Source organism: Lolium rigidum, chromosome 7 (genome assembly GCF_022539505.1).
Source record: "Lolium rigidum isolate FL_2022 chromosome 7, APGP_CSIRO_Lrig_0.1, whole genome shotgun sequence".
In the NCBI taxonomy this organism is placed as follows: Eukaryota; Viridiplantae; Streptophyta; class Magnoliopsida; order Poales; family Poaceae; genus Lolium; species Lolium rigidum.
Genome location: NC_061514.1, coordinates 346,404,021 through 346,425,273, shown reverse-complemented (window position 1 = coordinate 346,425,273; position 21,253 = coordinate 346,404,021).

Here is a 21,253-nt window from a genome sequence, read left to right as displayed (position 1 = left end):
TACCAACAGAGAGCATGCAAGATCACAAATAACATATGACAAGAATATATAATCGATCTCAACATAGAATTCATTATTCATCGGATCCCAGCAAACACAACATGTAGCATTACATAAGGATGATCTTGATCATTTAGGGCAGCTCACAAGATCTAAACATGAGGCACAAATTGGAGAATGCAACCATCTAGCTACTGCTATGGACCCATAGTCCATGGATGAACTACTCACACATCACTTCAGTGGCGAGCATCGCGATATAGATGCCTCCAGTGATGATTTCTGTCAACACCCGGATTTTTAAGTCCAGATGCCTATTATGTCATTCATCGCAATCCCAGGAATAATGTTGTTGCGAGACATAACAGTTGACATCATAAGTCATCATTCATTACAACCCATAATTGTCTTACAAAAGGGGATCACATGATCCAATATTACACAAATAGTTGATCTATTGATCAACGAACAACATAGTAGCGGAAGCGTAATAGAAGTGGACTATCTAGTTCCACAGGCCAACGCTTGACGTTAGGCGACTCCTAGTTGTTGTAGACGTCCGACTGACCGTCATCCTCATATTGCTGCTCCTCTTCATATTCTGGCCATTTGAATAGCCAGGGACACAGCTGTGAGTACTTTGAAGTACTCGCAAACTAATACTAATGTAACTATGATCAATTTTAGTAAGGGGGTGCTAAGCTCTAGTTTTATTTGCATAAAGGCAGTTTTAGTTCATAAGCATTTCATAAAGACCAAACATAATTTAACTAACTCAAGGGGGAACATTAGTGTCATTCCCACAACTTAGTTGTGTTTCAAAATTCAAGTCACCACTTCAAATTCAACCATCCTTTTCAGGTAAATTTCTAATGACGGAACAGTATGGCCTTTCCAATTGTCCGTAACCGTGGACACGACTATTCGAATAGTTTTACACTCTGCAGAGGTTGCACACTTGTACCACAACATTTGATTACATCCATCAGAGATAACTCTGAATAATCGTAACTCAGTACGCGGATCATCAACTCTAACCGTTCACTTACACATCCTAGTATAGGCACCTCTCCCCATGAGCTTGGCCTCCCGGTGAAAACAAACCGTCAACCCGGGAACTGCACAGGGCTTGGGCCGAACAATTCACCTCATTCACGTCATTTCACGTCATTTCACATTTCTCGGAGGCAGCCTCGGCATAACCCCTATGACGCTTGTTTAGAGGGAACCCATACTAAGTCATATAAACTTCTAGTTAGACCCTACCCATAATCAGGTATTGTGGGGGTACTTGTATATTGGAAAGGTATCGCATCCGAACCCAACCATTAGTTTTTAGCAATTTCACCAAGTCATTCATTTCATTCCAGTCATATTCACCTTCAAATCCTTCAAAGTCATTTCATTTCACAATGTTCCCACCTAGAGTAGTCAATTTTAGTTATTTAGCACTAGCCACTAGTCATGAGGGGTGCTAACTAGCTTTGATTGCCATAGGCTAACTTTGATGATATTGTTCTACTCTAGACCAAGTGAATCATGAATCAAAAAGTACTTTGATAAAATAAAGCAGTAAAACTTGTAAGTAAAAGCTTGTAGTAAAAACTGGGATGGCTTAGTAAATATAAAGTAAAGTGAGGGGTGCTTTGCTCTTGGAGCTTGCACATTGCAAGAGTGTTAGCTTGCCTTGGGTGGTGTACTGGTCAAAGTGGTCTTCCTCTCCTTGGAAGTAGACCTCCTCCTCCTCGGTGTACTCCTCGGTACTAGCATCTAAATACGAATATAATACACACAATCACCACACAAAGCTTAAGTACTAGACTAAGCACACACATGAATCACTCCCACTAAGCTATCATCACAACATGCTTATGATGTGAGTTGACTTAATTTTATTCTTAGGAAAAATAATTTCCTCTCATTATAAATATTAATTAGAGTTTCTATTTATTTCTTGAGAGAAATAATTTCCTCTCATTGAACCTTATTAAGATTTAATTTCCTCAATTAATATCATATGACCTAGGTTGACCACAGTCATCCTCTTCATAAGTATTAATTGGGAAAATGATTTAAATGAGGTAAAGCACCTCATGCATTTTAATAACACATTGCAATGGTTTAATATCATCAACTAATTTAATATGAGTTTTAATTGACCATGGTCTCTACCTCATATTAACTTAGTTGAGACAAGATTTAAATGAGAGAGAGGCTCTCATACTTTTTAATTAAATGATGGGTTTATTTAAAATCAACTAGAAATAGCCATAGGGCCAATTTTTAAACAAAGCCATGATCATACAAACAACTATGCAATATTTTTACAGATTTAGATAGATATAGTGAATTATGATTTTTGAGAGTTGGAAACAACTTAATAGCATTTTTCTTTAATTTTTAATAATTAATTGAAGTGGAAAAAGGCCCTGCCTTGTTTATTTTGTCACATTTATTCTACAATACATCTAAGGTTGAGGCCAGTGTAGTCTTGTAGATAATTTAACAAGGTTTCCAAATATATAAAATTTGTTCAATTTGGTTTGGTAGATTTTATTCTATTTAATTTTCAAAACAGCATCTGAGAAGAAATAATTAAATTCGAAATTCTTTATTTGAATTGTGGGCTTAGGCGGGAAACGCTAATGGGCTAAACAGAGGGAACCAGGGATGGGCCGGCCCAGTAGCGCGTCCAACACAACGGGCCGCCTGACGAGTGGGGGCCACCCGTCAGTGTGTTTTAAAACACCGAATCGGTATGGGGAGTGTGAGCCGTAGGATTAGGACGGGATCGAACGGACGACAAGCGTCGTCGTCTCCGGCGAGAAGGGAGGGCACGGGCGGCGGCAGTAGGGGGTCGACGGCTTACCGGCGGCGCGGCGAGGGTCGGCGACGTGCGGCGGCGACGTTGTTGAGGTAGAGGAAGCAGAGGGAAGCAGCGGCGGCTCCAACGGCGGCCTGAATCGATGGCGCCCTTCTCAGCACCTCCGCGGGCTCCGGCGGTCAAATTGCTTGTCTACGGTGGCTAATCGAGCAAGGGGTGAGGTCGAGGAGCTTGAGAAGAGGGAGGAGAGCAAGATTGGTGTGGAGAGTTGGGCACGGGGAGGTCTCCTTTTATAGCGTCTGGAGGTGGCCGGGGTCTGGCGGTGAGGTCAGCTGCGGCGACGCGGCTACAGGGGCAGGGAGGCACTGGCGATGACGCTCATCGCTTGGCGACGTCACGGCGGTGACGCTGGGCGTGATTGCGGTGAAAACGAGGGCCGGTGGCGCTCGTCATCGTCCTCGCGCCCTGGTGTCCGTGGCGGATGGCGTCGGCCATGGCATCGTGCACAGGGTTCCCGCGGGCAGGTGAGGGTGTCTGGTCGTCTCCTGGCGTCGTGGCGCAGCGGCTGGCGAAGGGAGATCACGAGTTGTGGCGTGAGGCGTTGGGGCAGCGTGTGCTCTGGGCGTGTCCGTGGCGCTCGCCATGCGCGCTCTGGCTTGCGCGTGCGCGTCACTGGCACGTCTGGGCGTCACGTTTGCTGGCCGCTGTGGTGCACGAATCGACCGGGGCTGGTGTCCATTCGACGCAGTGGAGTGTGGAGCACACGCTAGACATGGTGGTGCATGCCGGTGAGGGTCGAGAGAGAAGATGGCATGATCTCATCCATGCCATGCCACGGCATGGCATGTTCGCGGTACAAATGGTGACGGTGGCATGGCTCTCTCCTTGTCTGGGGTGCTTGGCATAGCTCAGTGTGGCCAGAGAGGTACAGAGGATGACCTGGGGTTGATGGACGAGGCAAGGAACAGCTGGACAAAACCATGTCCCGAGTTGGCAGCAAGGTGCTCACCACCTGCTCGATGAAATGGCCGCAAGAGGTTGACATTCAAATTTTTGGATGAAATTTGGTGGGTTTTCATGGAATAATATTTGGAATGGTTTGGTGGTGGTGGTGGTCAAAGTTGAAGGGTTTTGCAAAAATTCCAAATGCATGTGATCTTACATAGGCTTCATGGTCTCCACTTTGCTTGATCACCATTTGAAGATGGGAAAGAATTTTGGGGTGATGGTTTTGGGCAAAGTTGTTCATCTTGTTGTTGTGTTGAATGAGGTGCAAAGTTTTGTCAAAGTTTAGTTTAGAAATCTTGAAATAACAGGGCTCAAAGTAGGCATCAGGTTAAAATTGTCAAAAGTGACCATATTGCATGTAACTTGGGATTTGGATTTAATTTTCATTTGATTTGTGTTTCCTTGGGTTCAAAGGTGTTGAAAGGTGTTTAGTAACCAATTACAACTAATGGTGCAAGCCATTGTGGCCTAGATCAAGTATTTGTATAATTTGCCAAATTTATATGTGAGTGTATGTGGGGTTTTTTCTCTTTTCTTTCTTATTTTATTTTCCTTGAGTTTGATTGATCAAGTGATCATAGGATTAGGGTTTTGGCACATTGGCACACACACAAACAATCATTATGGCAAGATGCACACTTAGCACAAAAAAATGAGTATATGCATAGCACTTGTGTTGTGAAAAAGTTTTTGTTGGTTCTAAATTTTGGGTTTTGGAACTTTCTCTCTTTATCTCTTTATTAAATTTTTGGGATGTTACAAACCCTTCCCCCTTACAAGAGATCTCGTCCCGAGATCTTAAAGAAAAACTAGGTACTAAAGAGATCTGGGTATTCCTTCTTCATGTCCTCTTCTCGCTCCCAGGTGGCTTCCTCTTCGGTGTGATTGCTCCATTGAATCTTCAGGAACTTGATACTCCTGGTGTGGGTGGTTCTTTATGCTTCTTCCAGGATGCGAATAGGCACTTCGCGATACGTCAAGTCTGTGTGGATATGCACCGAGCGGTGATCGATATTCGTGAACACTTCGGTCTTCTCCGGTACTTCCAAGCATTTCCGGAGCAGTGAGATGTGAAACACATTGTGCACAGCCGCCATTTCTTCCGGTAGTTCCAGTTGATAAGATACTTCTCCTCGGCGACTCAGAACTTTGAAGGGTCCGACATATCGGGGCGTGAGCTTTCCTTTCAGCTGGAATCTTTGCATTCCTTTGAGGGGTGACACCTTGAGATAAACGAAATCTCCAATCTCGAAGGTCATCTCTTGGCGTATCTTGTGGGCGTAGCTCTTCTATCTTGATTGTGTAGTCTTGAGGTACTCGCGGATCTTGTGCACCTTCTCTTCGGCTTCTCGAAGAACATCCGGTCCAAAGACTTGGCTTTCTCCAACTTCGGACCAGTTCAGAGGGGTACGACATTTCCTTCCATACAGAGCTTCAAAGGGGGCCATCTGTAAGCTGGCTTGGTAACTGTTGTTGTACGAAAATTCTGCATAGGGTAGGAAGTCTTCCCATTTGGATCCATATTCTAGCACACAGGCTCTCAACATGTCCTCGAGTATCTGGTTGACTCTTTCAGTTTGTCCGTCAGTCTGAGGGTGATAGGCGGTGCTGAAATTCAGCGGGGTTCCAAGTCCTTCATGTACTTTCTGCTAGAATCTTGAGGTGAACTGTGACCCTCTATCTGACACTATTGACTTCGGGGTTCCGTGCAGGGCGACTATTCCTGAGATGTATAACTCTGCTAACTTCGGGCCTTGATAGGTGGTCTTGACAGGGATAAAATGGGCTACCTTGGTCAATCTGTCTACTACTACCCAAATAGAATCATTTCCTTTGCTAGATTTGGGCAGTCCAGTGATAAAGTCCATTCCGACTGAGTCCCATTTCCATTCCGGAATCTGTAAGGGTTGCAACAGTCCGGCGGGTCGTTGATGTTCTGCCTTGACTCTCTGACAGATATCACACTTGGCGATGTAGCTCCCGATTTCTCGCTTCATTCCATGCCACCAAAATTGTTCCTTCAAATCTTGGTACATCTTGGTACCTCCGGGGTGGATAGAGTATAGGGTGTCGTGGGCCTCCTTCAGTATGGCTTGCTTCAATTCTGAATCTGACGGCACACATAGGCGACCGTTGTACCAAAGTACTCCTTCTTCATCTTTGGCGAATCCTGGTGCCTTTCCTGCTGCTATTTGGCTCTTGATTCCGTCAATGCTGGCATTTCCCTTCTGGGCTTCCTTGATTTGGCTAATCAAAGTAGGTTGCAGCTCTATGCTGGCTAGGTATCCTTCACTAACTAGCTCCAATCAAAACTGTTCAAACTCTTCATACAGGCTAGGATGTTCTGCTGCTATCATGGAGTTCAGCTGACACGGTTGTTGATGACCCACAAGTATAGGGGATCGCAACAGTCTTCGAGGGAAGTATTACCCAATTTATTTATTCGACACAAGGGGAGACAAAGAATACTTGTAAGCCTTAACAGCGGAGTTGTCAATTCAGTTGCACACTGGAAACGAGACTTGCTCGCAAGAGTTTATCGGTAGCAACGGTTTTATAGCAGTAGGAATAGTGAAATAACGACGGCGGTGAAATAAAGACAGCAGTAGTGATTATAGTAAACAGCGAGGATTAAAATACCGTAGGCACGGGGACGGATGAACGGGCGTTGCATGGATGAGAGAATTCATATAACAATCATGGTAGGGCATTTGCAGGTAATAATAAAGCGGTATCCAAGTACTAATCAATCAATAGGCATGTGTTCCATATATAGTCGTACGTGCTCGCAATGAGAAACTTGCACAACATCTTTTGTCCTACCAGCCGGTGGAAGCCGGGCCTCTAGGGAAACTACTGGAAATTAAGGTACTCCTTTTAATAGAGTACCGGAGCAAAGCATTAACACTCTGTGAACACATGTGATCCTCACATCACCGCCTTCCCCTCCGGTTGTCCCAATTTACTGTCACTTTGGGGCCTCGGGTTCCGGACAACAACGTGTGTATACAACTTGCGAGGTAAGATCAATAAACAATGCATATCATGATGAAACAATAACATGTTCAGATCTGAGATCATGGCACTCGGGCCCTAGTGACAAGCATTAAGCATAACAAGTTGCAACAATATCATAAAAGTAACATCTACGGATACTAGGCACCATGCCCTAACAATCTTGTGACTATTACATGATCAATCTCATCCAATCCCTACCATCCCCTTCAGCCTACAGCGGGGGAATTACTCACACATGGATGGGGGGAACATGGCTGGTCGATGGAGAGACGTCGGTGGTGATGGCGGTGAAGATCCCCTCCAATTCCCCGTCCCGGCGGAGTGCCAGAACGGAGTTTACGGTCCCGAGGCGGAGTTTCGCGATGGCGGCGGCGTGCTTGGATGGTCTCCGGAAATATCGACGTACCCCCTGGCGTTTTAGGTCGAAAGACGTATATAGTCCGAGAGGAGAGCGTCGGGGGCCGCCGAGGCGCCCACACAACAAGGCGGCGCCCCCTGGGCCGCGCCGGCCTAGTGTGTGGGGGCCTCGGGCCCCACCGGCTTGCCCTTACGGCTCCGTCGGTATTACGGGAAAATAGGGCCTTTCGCATAAATTCCGAGGATTTTCCCGAAAGTTGGATTTACGCACAAAAACGAGACACCAGAGCAATTCCGCTGAAAACAGCGTTAGTCCGTGTTAGTTGTATCCAAAATACACAAATTAGAGGCAAAACAATAGCAAAAGTGTTCGGGAAAGTAGATACGTTTTGGACGTATCAACTCCCCCAAGCTTAGCTTATTGCTTGTCCTCAAGCAATTCGATTAACAAGCGAGTGCGATAAAAGAACTTTCACGAACATATTTGTTCATATGATGTAAATATTCTCATGATATGGCAAGTTCTTAAGCAATTCATAATAAGGTACATGCAAATAAAGTCATCTAGTAACTGTGTCAATCATAAAAGAGATACCAACAAACTAATAACAAGCATCATGAAGCACTTCAACAAGAAGGATTGCAATGTTCATAAAAGGATATGATAAAGTGGTATCTGATACATCCAATTTGCATCACTATTTTGTATCATAATTTGCTGTTATTCATTGATATATTTCATATTTGGACACAATACTTATGTTATTTCATCTATTTTGCATGTTTCATCATTATTGGAGGATCAAGCGCCGGAGCCGGGATTACTATTTGGAAAAAGCACCGTCAGAATACAATATTTCGGAAGATCAACTGTGGAAGGAAATTATACCAAAAACCCTATTTTTCCAGATGACGAAGGAAGCCAGAAGGGGGAGCAGAGAGGGCTCAAGGTGGGGCCAGACCACAGGCCGGCGCGGCCCATGGCCTGGCCGCGCCACCTTGTGGTGTGGGGGCCCCACAGCCCCTTTCGCCTCCTTTTCTTCGCGTATGCCTTCGTCCCGAAAACCTAAGCCACAGAGGGTACCTCACGAAGAGTTACAGCCGCCTCTGCGGGGCGGAGAACACCAGAGAGAAAAGAGCTCTCCGGCGGCAGGAATCCGCCGCGGAAATTCCCTCCCGGAGGGGGAAATCGACGCCATCGTCATCGTCATCGAGCTGGACATCATCTCCATCACCATCATCATCATCTTCATCATCTACACCGCCATCTCCACCGCTGCACCTCGTCACCGCTGTAACGATTTGGGTTGGATCTTGATTGTTTGATAGGGGAAACTCTCCCGGTGTTGATTTCTACTTGTTATTGATGCTATTGAGTGAAACCGTTGAACCAAGGTTTATGTTCAGATTGTTATTCATAATCATATCACCTCTGATTGTATTCCATATGATGTCTCGTGAGTAGTTCGTTTAGTTCTTGAGGACATGGGTGAAGTCTAAATGTTAGTAGTGAACTATGGTTGAGTAATATTCAATGTTATGATATTTAAGTTGTGGTGTCATTCTTCTAGTGGTGTCGTGTGAACGTCGACTACACGATACTTCACCATTTATGGGCCTAGGGGAGTGCATCTTGTATTCGGTTGCTGATTGCGGGGTTGCCGGAGTGACAGAAACCTGAGCCCCCGTTGGTATATCGATGCAAGAGGGATCGCGGGATCTCGAGTTTAAGGCTGTGGTTAGATTTATCTTAATTACTTTCTTGTAGTTGCGGATGCTTGCAAGGGGTATAATCACAAGTATATATTAGTCCTAGGAAGGGCGGTGCATTAGCATAGGTTCACCCACACAACACTTATCAAAACAATGAAGATTAATTGGCTGTATGAAGCGAAAGCACTAGACTAAAATCCCCGTGTGTCGTCAAGAACGTTTGGTCATTATAAGTAAACAAACCGGCTTGTCCTTTGTGCTAAAAAGGATTGGGCCACTCGCTGCAATTATTTCTCTCGCATTTTACTTACTCGTACTTTATTCATACTGTTACATCAAAACCCCTTGAATACTTGTCCGTGAGAATTTACGAGTGAATCCTTCATCGAAGCTGCTTGTCAACACCTTCTCGCTCCTCGTTGGGATCGACATTCTTACTTATCGAAGATACTACGATACACCCCCTATACTTGTGGGTCATCAAGACTATTTTCTGGCGCCGTTGCCGGGGAGTGAAGCGCTATTGGTAAGTGGAATTGGTAAGGAAAACCTTTACTTGTTTGTGCTGATTTTATTTACACTTGCTTGCTATAAGCCATTATGGAGAGATCTTCTCTTCAATTTCTATTTGGGAAATCTACTACTACTGCAACGGTAGTGGATGAGGCGCCAGGTGAGGAAGTGATACCATATAAAATACCTATGAAAATTATTGAACGTGTTATGGATAACCGCTATGAAGGGGATGGAAGCTGTCCATCCCGGTGATCATTCTACTGTTTTTGCATGAATTATGCGGGTTATTCAAATGTGCAGGTATTGCTATGAATGAAGTTAGAAAAAAACTATTCTCTATATCGATGTCTGGTAAAGCGGCGCATTGGTATAAATTGCTGAAGAATGGTGATTCTCTTGATTGGGAGGACATTGTGCCTTTATTTTATTCCAAATTCTATCCTCCAAGTGAAATTCACAAAGATCGGAACCGCATATATAATTTATGGCCTCATGATGGAGAGAGTATTGCCCAAGCTTGGGGGGAGATTGAAGTCTTTAATGCTCAAATGCCCCATTCATGAGCTTCCTGGTAATGTTATTATTGATAATTTGTATGCAAGACTTTCTTTTCAAGACAAGACCTTGCTGGATACTTCTTGTTACGGATCATTTACACGCAACAAAGAAGAGTTTAAAAGGGACCTTCTTGATCGGATCCAGGAGAATACTGAAGGATGGGAGAACGACAAAGATAGAGAGTCAGGTATAATCTTTGATTATAAATGCATTGAAGCTTTTATGGATACTGATAAATTTCGTAATATGAGTGCTATTTATGGTCTTGATTCCCAAGTTGTTGCAAATCTTTACAAAGCTTTTGCCTCTCATTATGAATTGCCTAAGAAGAATTTTGATAAGTATCATGAACCGTATAAAGATAAAATTGATTCATCCGTAAACAAATGTGTAGTGATTGAAGCTGTTGATCATGTTATTCACTGAAGCTTATATTGAAAAAACTCCTTTTCTGCTAAAATGAAAGAGTACTACTGTTATATCTAGTGTGGTTAATAAAAGTGAAAATAAACCTATAGAACACGAAGAACTAATTAAGGTTGAACTCTACTGTTGCAATAGTTAAAGATCTTGTGACTGAAAATGTGGAGGATGGTCATATTATTTTACGTGAAGATGCTTCTAATATTGTTTCACATCCTAATAAACCCAAACAAGTTAGTGTTCCTATGCTATCTGTTAGAATTGGTGATCATTGCTATTATGGTTTATGTGATATTGGTGCAAGTGTTAGTGCTATTCCTTATGAGCTTTACACGGAGATTATGCACGAAATTGATTCTTGTGAACTTGAAGATATTGATGTGGTTATTCAGCTGGCTAATAGAGAAACTATTTCTCCAATTGGTATTGTTCGAGATGTGGAAGTTCTATGTGGTAAGATTAAATATCCTGCTGACTTTTTGGTACTTGGTTCTGCTTCTAGTGATTATTGTCCTATCATTTTTGGTAGACCTTTTCTAAATACTTGTGGAGCTATTATAGATTGCAAGAAATAGAAAATTTTGACTAAATTTGTTGGTGAATCTTATGAGTTTAACTTCTCTAAATTTACCAAAACTCCTTATAAAGCTGATTTGCCTAGTGATGATTTTAAAATGGAGCGGTGTGCATCTATTGTTCTTGTTCCTAATAATCCTTTGCAGCAACATTTGGAGAATAGCGAGAGTGAAGTTTTTAGGAAAGAAAGAGATGAGCTTGAGGAAATTTTTCTTCGCCAACCTATTCTCAAGCATGATTTACCGGTGGAAGATTTGGGTACATCACCGCCACCAAAGGAAGATCCTGTTTTTGATTTAAAGCCTTTACACGATAATCTTAAATATGCTCATATTGATGATAAGAAAATATATCCTGTTATTATTAGTTCTAAGCTTTCAGAGATTGAGGAAGAAAGGTTATTGGAAATATTGAAGAAACACCGAGGAGCTTTTGGCTACACTCTTGATGATTTGAAGGGGATTTCTCCTTCTATTTGCCAACATGCTATTAATATGGAAGATGATGCAAAGCCTGTTGTTGAACATCAGCGTCGTCTAATTCCGAAGATGAAGGAGGTGGTAAGGAATGAGGTATTAAAACTTCTTGAAGCTGGTATTATATATCCTATTGCCGATAGTAGATGGGTTAGTCCTATGCATTGCGTTCCTAAGAAAGGAGGAATGACTGTTGTGCCTAATGATAATGATGAGCTCATCCCTCAAAGAGTAGTTGTAGGGTATAGAATGTGCATTGATTTTCGAAAAGTTAATAAAGTTACTAAGAAAGATCATTACCCTTTACCCTTTATTGATCAAATGCTAGACAGGTTGTCTAAAAATACTCATTTTTGCTTTCTTGATGGTTATTACGGGTTTTCACAAATTGCTTGTTAAAGCTAAAGATCAAGAGAAAACCACTTTCACTTGTCCTTATGGAACTTATGCTTATAGGCGTATGCCTTTTGGTTTATGTAATGCTCCTGCTACTTTTCAAAGATGCATGTCTGCTATTTTTCATGGCTTTTGCGAGAGTATTGTAGAGGTGTTCATGGATGATTTTTACGTCTATGGGAATTCTTTTGATAATTGCTTGCGAAACCTCGATAAAGTTTTGCGAGAGATGTGAAGAAACTAACCTTGTTCTTAATTGGGAGAAATGCCACTTTATGGTTAATGAAGGAATTGTATTGGGACATAAAATTTCCGAGAGAGGTATTGAAGTTGATAGAGCTAAAGTTGAAGCAATTGAGAAGATGCCCTATCCAGAGTGATGTTGAAGGTATTCGTAGTGTTCTTGGTCATGCTTGGGTTTTATAGGAGATTTATTAAAGATTTCTCCAAGATTTCAAAGCCTCTTACTAATCTTCTTCAAAAAGATGTACCTTTTGTTTTTGATGATGATTGTAAGGAAGCTTTTGAAACTCTAAAGAAAGCCTTAACAAGCTGCTCCGTAGTTGAACCTCCTGATTGGAATTTGCCTTTTGAAATAATGTGTGATGCTAGTGATTTTGCTGTAGGCGCTGTTCTTGGACAGCGAGTAGATAAAAAATTAAATGTTATTCATTATGCTAGTAAGACTCTTGATGTTGCTCAAAGAAATTATGCTACAACTGAAAAGGAATTATTAGCCGTAGTTTTTGCATGTGACAAGTTTAGACCCTATATTGTTGATTCAAAAGTCACGATTCATACTGATCATGCTACAATTAGATACCTTATGACAAAGAAAGATGCTAAGCCAAGGCTTATTAGATGGGTAGTTCTTTTGCAAGAATTTGATTTACATATTATAGATAGGAAAGGTGATGATAATCATGTTGCTGATAATTTGTCTAGATTGGAAAATATTACTTATGATCATGTTCCTATTAATGATAGTTTTCCAAATGAACAATTGGCTGCAATAAAGGTTAATTCGCGAGATAGCCCTTGGTATGCCGATTATGCTAACTTTATTGTTTCGAAGTATTTGCCTCCAACCTTTTCAGCTCAGCAAAGGAGGAAATTCTTTTATGATTTGAGGCATTATTTTTGGGATGACCCACACTTATATAAAGAAGGAGTAGATGGTATTATGTGAAGATGTGTTCCTGAATATGAACAACAAGAGATATTGAGTAAATGCCATGGTAGTGTTTATGGAGGACATCACGCTGGAGATAGAACCGCGCAAAAGGTTCTACAATCAAGTTTTTATTGGCCAACACTTTTCAAAGATGCAAGGAAGTTTATCTTATCTTGTGATGAATGTCAAAGAGTTGGTAATATCTCTAGACGCAATGAAATGCCTATGAATTATACTCTTGTTATTGAACCATTCGATTGTTGGGGATTCGACTTCATGGGTCCTTTCCCTTCTTCGAAGGTAACACTCATATACTTGTTGCTTGTTGATTATGTTACTAAATGGGTAGAAGCTATACCTACAAAAAGTGCTGATGGTGAGACCTCTTTAAAAATGCTTTTAGATATTATTTTTCCTAGATTTGGAGTACCTAGATATATTATGACTGATGGAGGCTCTCATTTTATTCATGGAGGTTTTAGAAAAACTCTTGCTAAGTATGGTATTAATCATAGAATTGCTTCCGCTTATCACCCTCAAACTAGTGGTCAAGTAGAATTATCAAATAGAGAGATTAAATCTATTTTGGGAAAGACTGTTAATAAATCTAGAAAGAATTGGGCTAGCAAATTGAAGGAAGCACTATGGGCTTATAGAACTTCTTATAAAAATCCTATGGGAATGTCTCCGTATAAAATGGTTTATGGAAAAGCTTGTCATTTACCTTTAGAACTAGAGCACAAAGCTTATTGGGTTGTTAGAGAACTAAATAAAGATCCTAAACTAGCCGGTAATAAGAGGTTGCTGCAATTAAGTTCTCTACATGAATGGAGAAGTGAAGCTTGTGAAAATGCTAAACTCTTTAAATAAAAAGTTAAGAAATGGCACGATAGAAGGATCATCAAAAGAGAGTTTAATATTGGGGATAAAGTCCTATTGTATCGGTCTCGTCTCAGATTCTTTGCAGGGAAATTACTCTCGAAATGGGAAGGACCATATGTTGTTGAGGAGGTGTATCGTTCGGGAGCAATTAAAATTAGCTCTCTCCAAGGCAATGCTACGCAAGTGGTGAATGGACAAAGACTCAAGCATTATATCTCGGGTGATTCTTATAATGTTGATGTTGATATTATTCAAGTGGAAACACCGGAGGCTTTCATCAAAGGACAAATTGATAGTCCGACAGAACTCGACTTCGAATAGGTAACAGTACAGGTAATAAAAAGTCCGCGTTTAGCTTTCCGAACAATATTTCTGCTGTTTTTGGAAAATATTAAAAATTACGGGATCGAAACGGAGTGGAAGAGACGCGCGAGGACCCGTCACCATAGGCCGGCGCGGGCCCCACCCTGGCCGCGCCGCCCTATGGTGACAGCCCCTCGGCGTCCCGTGTCCACTCGTTTTCGGCCTGGAACCTTCCTTTTGTCGTAAAAATATTTGCTATATAATCCCCCGGACCCTTGGAGGTCCGTATATCGTTTTCTCGTCGTGTTTTGTTTCGAGCTGTTTTCTACCAGGATCTGTTTTGATTTAGAAGCACCATGGTCTCCAACAACAAAGACAAGGGACCTTTGGAGGAAGATATTCAAGACCCTGAATTGAAGGAAGAAGTCGAGAGCCAGGATGAGGAAGAAGTGGAGGAGGTTCCGCAAGCACACCAGCGTGCCACCATTGCAAGCATTGGTGTGATATCAAATCCATCCAACACCAAGAGGAGTGCACGGATCGCTACCGGAGGAGTAGTTCCACGTCGCTTCTTAGCTCCAAGGACATCTTCTCCAGGCAATTACCACCCTTTCCGCAATCTAATCTACAATCGTCAAACTGAAAAGACCCCCAAGGTAGTGTTGCCAAGTGGTTGGGATATAGATCGTTCTAACATTGCGGGAGAGATGAAATGCGAAGGCTGAAGGATGGGGAAACAACTCTAGGAGTTGGGACTCGCCACCTGACATGATTATGAGCCGCGTTGAGCACAACTCAGAGATGATTCGCAACCTCACCTGTGAGATTGAGGATTTAAAGGAACTTGTTAAGAAGCTTGTCGAGAAGAATCCACCATCACCGCCGAAGGAGTAATTCATCATCGGTATTGGCATCCCCTTGGTTTGTTCCAAGCTTGGGGGAGTGCCGCGGTATCACATCATCACTACCTTTATCTTTTACTATCAAGTAGTGTCATATCATGAGTAGGGAAGTTATCATATGGAATAGTTTGCAATGTGGAAGTATCTCTCATAGTTTGTTATCTATGTATCCGTTGGTGTGAGTTATCGTTATGGAATATTAATGAGAAGTCTTATCATTTACCTTTTGCACACCTTATTTTAGTTTGCAATCTCCATTATATGATTACTCTTGACATTAGTATTGATATCACTTTGGGAGCATCAAGTAAATCTATTTGGTTTTGGCAAACTTAGCATTGGTCAATAGCAACAACATCTTGATGTTTAAATAGAAGAGAGAAATACACTTAGATATATTACTCTATTATCTCTATGCTAATGAGTTTAGTATTCTGAAGTTAAAATTGCTTGTGCTTATGAGAAAGATGCATGATTGTTTCTATCATATGTATATTTGTTTGTTTCCCTCAACCTCTATGCTTGCTATCAAACCTTGCTAGCCAAAAACCTGTATTGAGAGGGGAATGCTTCTCATACATCCATAACCTTAGACCAAACCTATGCCATTTGTGTCCACCATACCTACCTACTATGTGGTATTTTGCGCCACTCCAAGTAAATACTTCATGTGCTACCTTTAAATAATTCAAACTATACTACTCCTTATTTGTGTTAATGTTTTATAGCTCATGAGGAAGTATGTGGTGTTTTATCTTTCAATCTTGTTGGGCGGACTTTCATCAATGGACTAGTGGCACATCCGCTTATCCAATAATTTTGCAATAAGAGCTGGCAACGGGGTTCCCGGCCCCAATTAATAACTTTCATTAATAATTCTCTTCACATGTTTTGCCCTGATTTATCAGTAAGCAACTTAATTTTGCAATAGACACTCCTCCATGGTATGTGAATGTTGGAAGGCACCCGAGGATTCGGTTAGCCATGGATTGAGAAAGCCAAGGTTGGGGGAGTGTCATCCATAATAAAACTAAAATACATGTGTAAACAAAAGAGAAGGGGGATGATCTACCTTGCTGGTAGAGATGACGTCCCTCATGGGAGCCGCTCTTGGAAGGTTCGTTTGGCAAGGGGGTTAGAGTGCCCGCTACCATTCGTTGACAACAACAAACACCGCCCAAAATCTTACTTTTATGCTCTTTATATGATTTCAAAACTTGAAAAGCTCTAGCACATGATTTAATCCCTGCTTCCCTCTGCGAAGGGCCTATCTTTTACTTTTATGTTGAGTCAGTAAACCTATTTCCCTCTGTCTTAAGCAAGCAATTGAGTTGTTGTGAACCAACCATTTATGCTATGATTGAGCTAATCATGTCCTTTATACTTTCTTCTTTAGTACAAATTTTATCTGAATGAATATGACTTTGAAAGTTATCAATGATTATGAGGAGATTGTTATGATTGAGAATGAAAGCCCTGCTATATAAATTCTAATATGAAAACTTTGCTTAGAAGATAAGTACAATCCGTTAGTAGTTCTCTGACCAAGAACGAAGTTTGCCATAACCATTTATGATTTCCTATGCACCTTTACTTGTGATTTCTCTTTACTTATTTCAAGTTGAGTAATATGAAGAGAATGTTTACTAGAATGTCTTGTGTGAATCAATATGATGCTTCTTGTCCGTATTTTATTTATCGACTCCTCACTCCATAAACATGTGGTCTTGTTTATTGAGCTCAGTTTCGCTTGGGGACAAGCGAGGTCTAAGCTTGGGGGGAGTTGATACGTCCAATTTGCATCACTATTTTGTATCATAATTTGCTGTTATTCATTGATATATTTCATATTTGGACACAATACTTATGTTATTTCATCTATTTTGCATGTTTCATCATTATTGGAGGATCAAGCGCCGGAGCCAGGATTCTGCTGGAAAAAGCACCGTCAAGAATACAATATTTCGGAAGATCAAGCTGTGGAAGGAAATTATACCAAAAACCCTATTTTTCCAGATGACGAAGGAAGCCAGAAGGGGGAGCAGAGAGGGCTCAAGGTGGGGCCAGACCACAGGCCGGCGTGGCCCATGGCCTGGCCGCGCCACCTTGTGGTGTGGGGACCCCACATCCCCTTTCGCCTCCTTTTCTTCGCGTATGCCTTCGTCCCGAAAACCTAAGCCACAGAGGGTACCTCACGAAGAGTTACGGCCGCCTGCGCGGGCGGAGAACACCAGAGAGAAAAGAGCTCTCCGGCGGGCAGGAATCCGCCGGGGAAATTCCCTCCTGGAGGGGGAAATCGACGCCATCGTCATCGTCATCGAGCTGGACGTCATCTCCATCACCATCATCATCATCATCTTCATCATCTACACCGCCATCTCCACCTCTGCACCTCGTCACCGCTGTAACGATTTGGGTTGGATCTTGATTGTTTGATAGGGGAAACTCTCCCGGTGTTGATTTCTACTTGTTATTGATGCTATTGAGTGAAACCATTGAACCAAGGTTTATGTTCAGATTGTTATTTATAATCATATCACCTCTGATTGTATTCCATATGATGTCTCGTGAGTAGTTCGTTTAGTTCTTGAGGACATGGGTGAAGTCTAAATGTTAGTTGTGAACTATGGTTGAGTAATATTCAATGTTATGATATTTAAGTTGTGGTGTCATTCTTCTAGTGGTGTCGTGTAAACATCGACTACACGATACTTTACAATTTATGGGCCTAGGGGAGTGCATCTTATATTCGGTTGCTGATTGCGGGGTTGCCGGAGTGACAGAAACCTGAGCCCCCGTTGGTATGTCGATGCAAGAGGGATCGCGAGGATCTCGAGTTTAAGGTCTGTGGTTAGATTTATCTTAATTACTTTCTTGTAGTTGCGGATGCTTGCAAGGGGTATAATCACAAGTATGTATTAGTCCTAGGAAGGGCGGTGCATTAGCATAGGTTCACCCACACAACACTTATCAAAACAATGAAGATTAATTAGGCTGTATGAAGCGAAAGCACTAGACTAAAATCCCCGTGTGTCCTCAAGAACGTTTGGTCATTATAAGTAAACAAACCGGCTTGTCCTTTGTGCTAAAAAGGATTGGGACACTCGCTGCAATTATTTCTCTCGCATTTTACTTACTCGTACTTTATTCATCTGTTACATCAAAACCCCTTGAATACTTGTACGTGAGCATTTACAGTGAATCCTTCATCGAAACTGCTTGTCAACACCTTCTGCTCCTCGTTGGGATCGACATTCTTACTTATCGAAGATACTACGATACACCCCCTATACTTGTGGGTCATCAGTATCTCGCTTGCCTGTATTTGTAGCAAAACATAAATGCCCAGGCACCTCTGAAGTTCATAGAAAGACTAGAAGTAAATTTGTCAAAGATAAAAGCATCAAAGTTATACCACAGCTGATCATATTTTGGGTCAAGCATATTATACTAAGAATGATAGTCATGCTCTAAAGAAAGTGCTCAAAGAAAGGATGGTGACTCAACATAAAAGTAAAAGATTGACCCTTCGCAGAGGGAAGCAGGGATTAACATGTGCTAGAGCTTTTCATTTTCAAAAACAGAAGTAAAATTATTTTGAGAGGTGTTTGTTGTTGTCAACGAATGATAGTGGGTACTCTAACCACCTCGCCAACCAGACTCTCAAGAGCGGCTCCCATGAAGGACGTTATCTCTACTAGCAAGGTAGAGCATCCCTCTTCTCTTTTGTTTACACATGTATTTTATTTTCATTATGGATGACACTCCCCCCAACCTTTGCTTACACAAGCCATGGCTAACCGAGTCCTCGGGTGCCTTCCAACATTCACATACCATGGGGAAGTGTCTATTTGCAGGTTAAGTTGCTTACTGATGAATCAGAGCAAAACACGTGAAGAGAATTATTGATGAAGGTTAATTAATTGGGGCTGGGAACCCCGTTGCCAGCTCTTTTTGCAAAATTATTGGATAAGCGGATGTGCCACTAGTCCATTGGTGAAAGTCTGTCCGGAGTAAATGACAAGGTTGAAAGATAAAACACCACATATTTCCTCATGAGCTATAAAACATTAACACAAATTGAGCGGTAGTTTGAAGGTTTAAAGGTAGCACATGAGAATTTACTTGGAATGGTTTGAAATGCCATGCATAGGTATTTATGGTGGACACTTTGGAATAACTTGGTTTTCAGGTGTTTGGAAGCACGAGCAGCGTTCCCGCTCAGTACAAGTGGAGGCTAGCAATAGACTAGGAAGCGACAATCAAGAGAGCAATAACTGTCATAATCATGCTTGCGACAAAATAAAATTAACGGAGGCATAAAAGTGATACAAGAACTCTGAAACAAAGTAGATCAGCGAGGCTTAATTGACTTTTGTTTAGTCATATGCATGCATGAGCATGTGCCAAGTCAATTCAAGTGAATTATTCAGAGGAGGATACCACAAATTCATACCGATCTATGAATAAAACGATGCAAGCAAATATCCATGACATGCTACTCATTATTAATAAATTGGAACTAATTATGAGAGATCGTAAACTACTAGACTTTCATTAAATGACATATACCTCATATGAACCAACTAAGCATGCTCACATGGATGAGTATATGTACAAAAATGAAAACAAATAGAGTTCATACCAGCCTCTCACCACAGTCAAATTGCCGTAGATCGTCATTATTGCCTTTCACTTGTGCAACTTGAATAATAATATGAAATGAAACCAAGCTCCAACCACCGGAGACCTCTGAACTCCCTAATGAACTTTACAAAACCAAAGAAGAACAACAAATATTTTTGGTGTTTTCGGGTTAGAAACAAGAACAAAAGGAAACAAGAAAACAAAAGCAAAATCTTTTTGGGTTTTCTCATAGCAAACCAACGATAGCAAATAAAGTAAAATAAGAGCAAAGAACCAAATAAACAAATGGTGAAGAGAAACAACAGAAATATTTTTGGTCTTTTTGTGTTTTAGGAAAGAAACAAAGCGAAAACAAGAGAATGCAAACTAACGAAACACGAGAAAGCGAGGATGGCAGAAATCTGCCAAAACCTGACAGCAGTACAGAAATCGAAATTAACAAAAAACTTCTATTGCTCAGCTCAAAAAGTGTTCAACTAATGAAAGTTAGATAACAACCTGGGGCACATGCTAAAAAATTTGCAACTCAAAATAACGTTCTGACTGTGCGTACGAATTTTTTTGGTAACAGCCCAGAATCTGTTTTTGGACAGCACTTCCTAAAATATCATCTCCCTCTCATTAGAAGACCACTCTAAGAAACTAAACAAGTATGTACAAGTATCCAGCAAACATAATATGCAAAGAATGAGTGATGCCGGTATACCTCCCCCCAAGCTTAGGCTTTTGGCCTAAGTGGAGTTCATTCCCACGGTCCCCATGAAGTGGTGTCCCGTAGTATGACGAAGAACGACCCAGTTCTAAGTATGTGCTTGAAGAAGCAACAGGGTACGTGACGGTGTAGTCGTAGGAGGGCTCAGCGTCCTCGGAGTCATGTTGCTGGTGGAAGCCTTGTATCTTCAGTTTCTCATCCACCTCCTCCTTAGAGCGCGACCATGGTTTCCTGCCAATACTGAACAAATCTGTTTGGGGTAAGAGGACTTCCCTCTCATCCTCGTCAGCAAATAACATTCTATAAACAATATTATCCATACTAGAGTCAATTGTAACAAATTGGTGACTCTTCATAGCAGCAATATCTAACTTAACAGGTGGTATTTCTACATCAGTGGGGTCAAGAGGGAGATCTAGACGTGCCAAAATACGTGATGCAATTATTCCCCCATAAATAGGCCCCTTGTTAGTCAAACGGCGAGCAATCACAGAACCAAGATGATAAGGTGTCTCCCCAGTGAGTGCAGCAATTAAGAAAGCAAGATGGTAACTAGAAATATTACTAGTGTTCTCCCTACTAAGAATGCTAGTAGCAAGGTAATAAGCAAAATACTTAATGGCGGGGAGTTGAATGTTTCTTATCTTGCCACGCTGAATGGTGCGGCAATCATCATGTGTAATTTCTCGATAGAGCTCCAGCAAAACCCTGGGGTTGTCCTCAATCTTCCTCGCTGTACCTGCAGGGGCAATACCCAATGCAGCACAA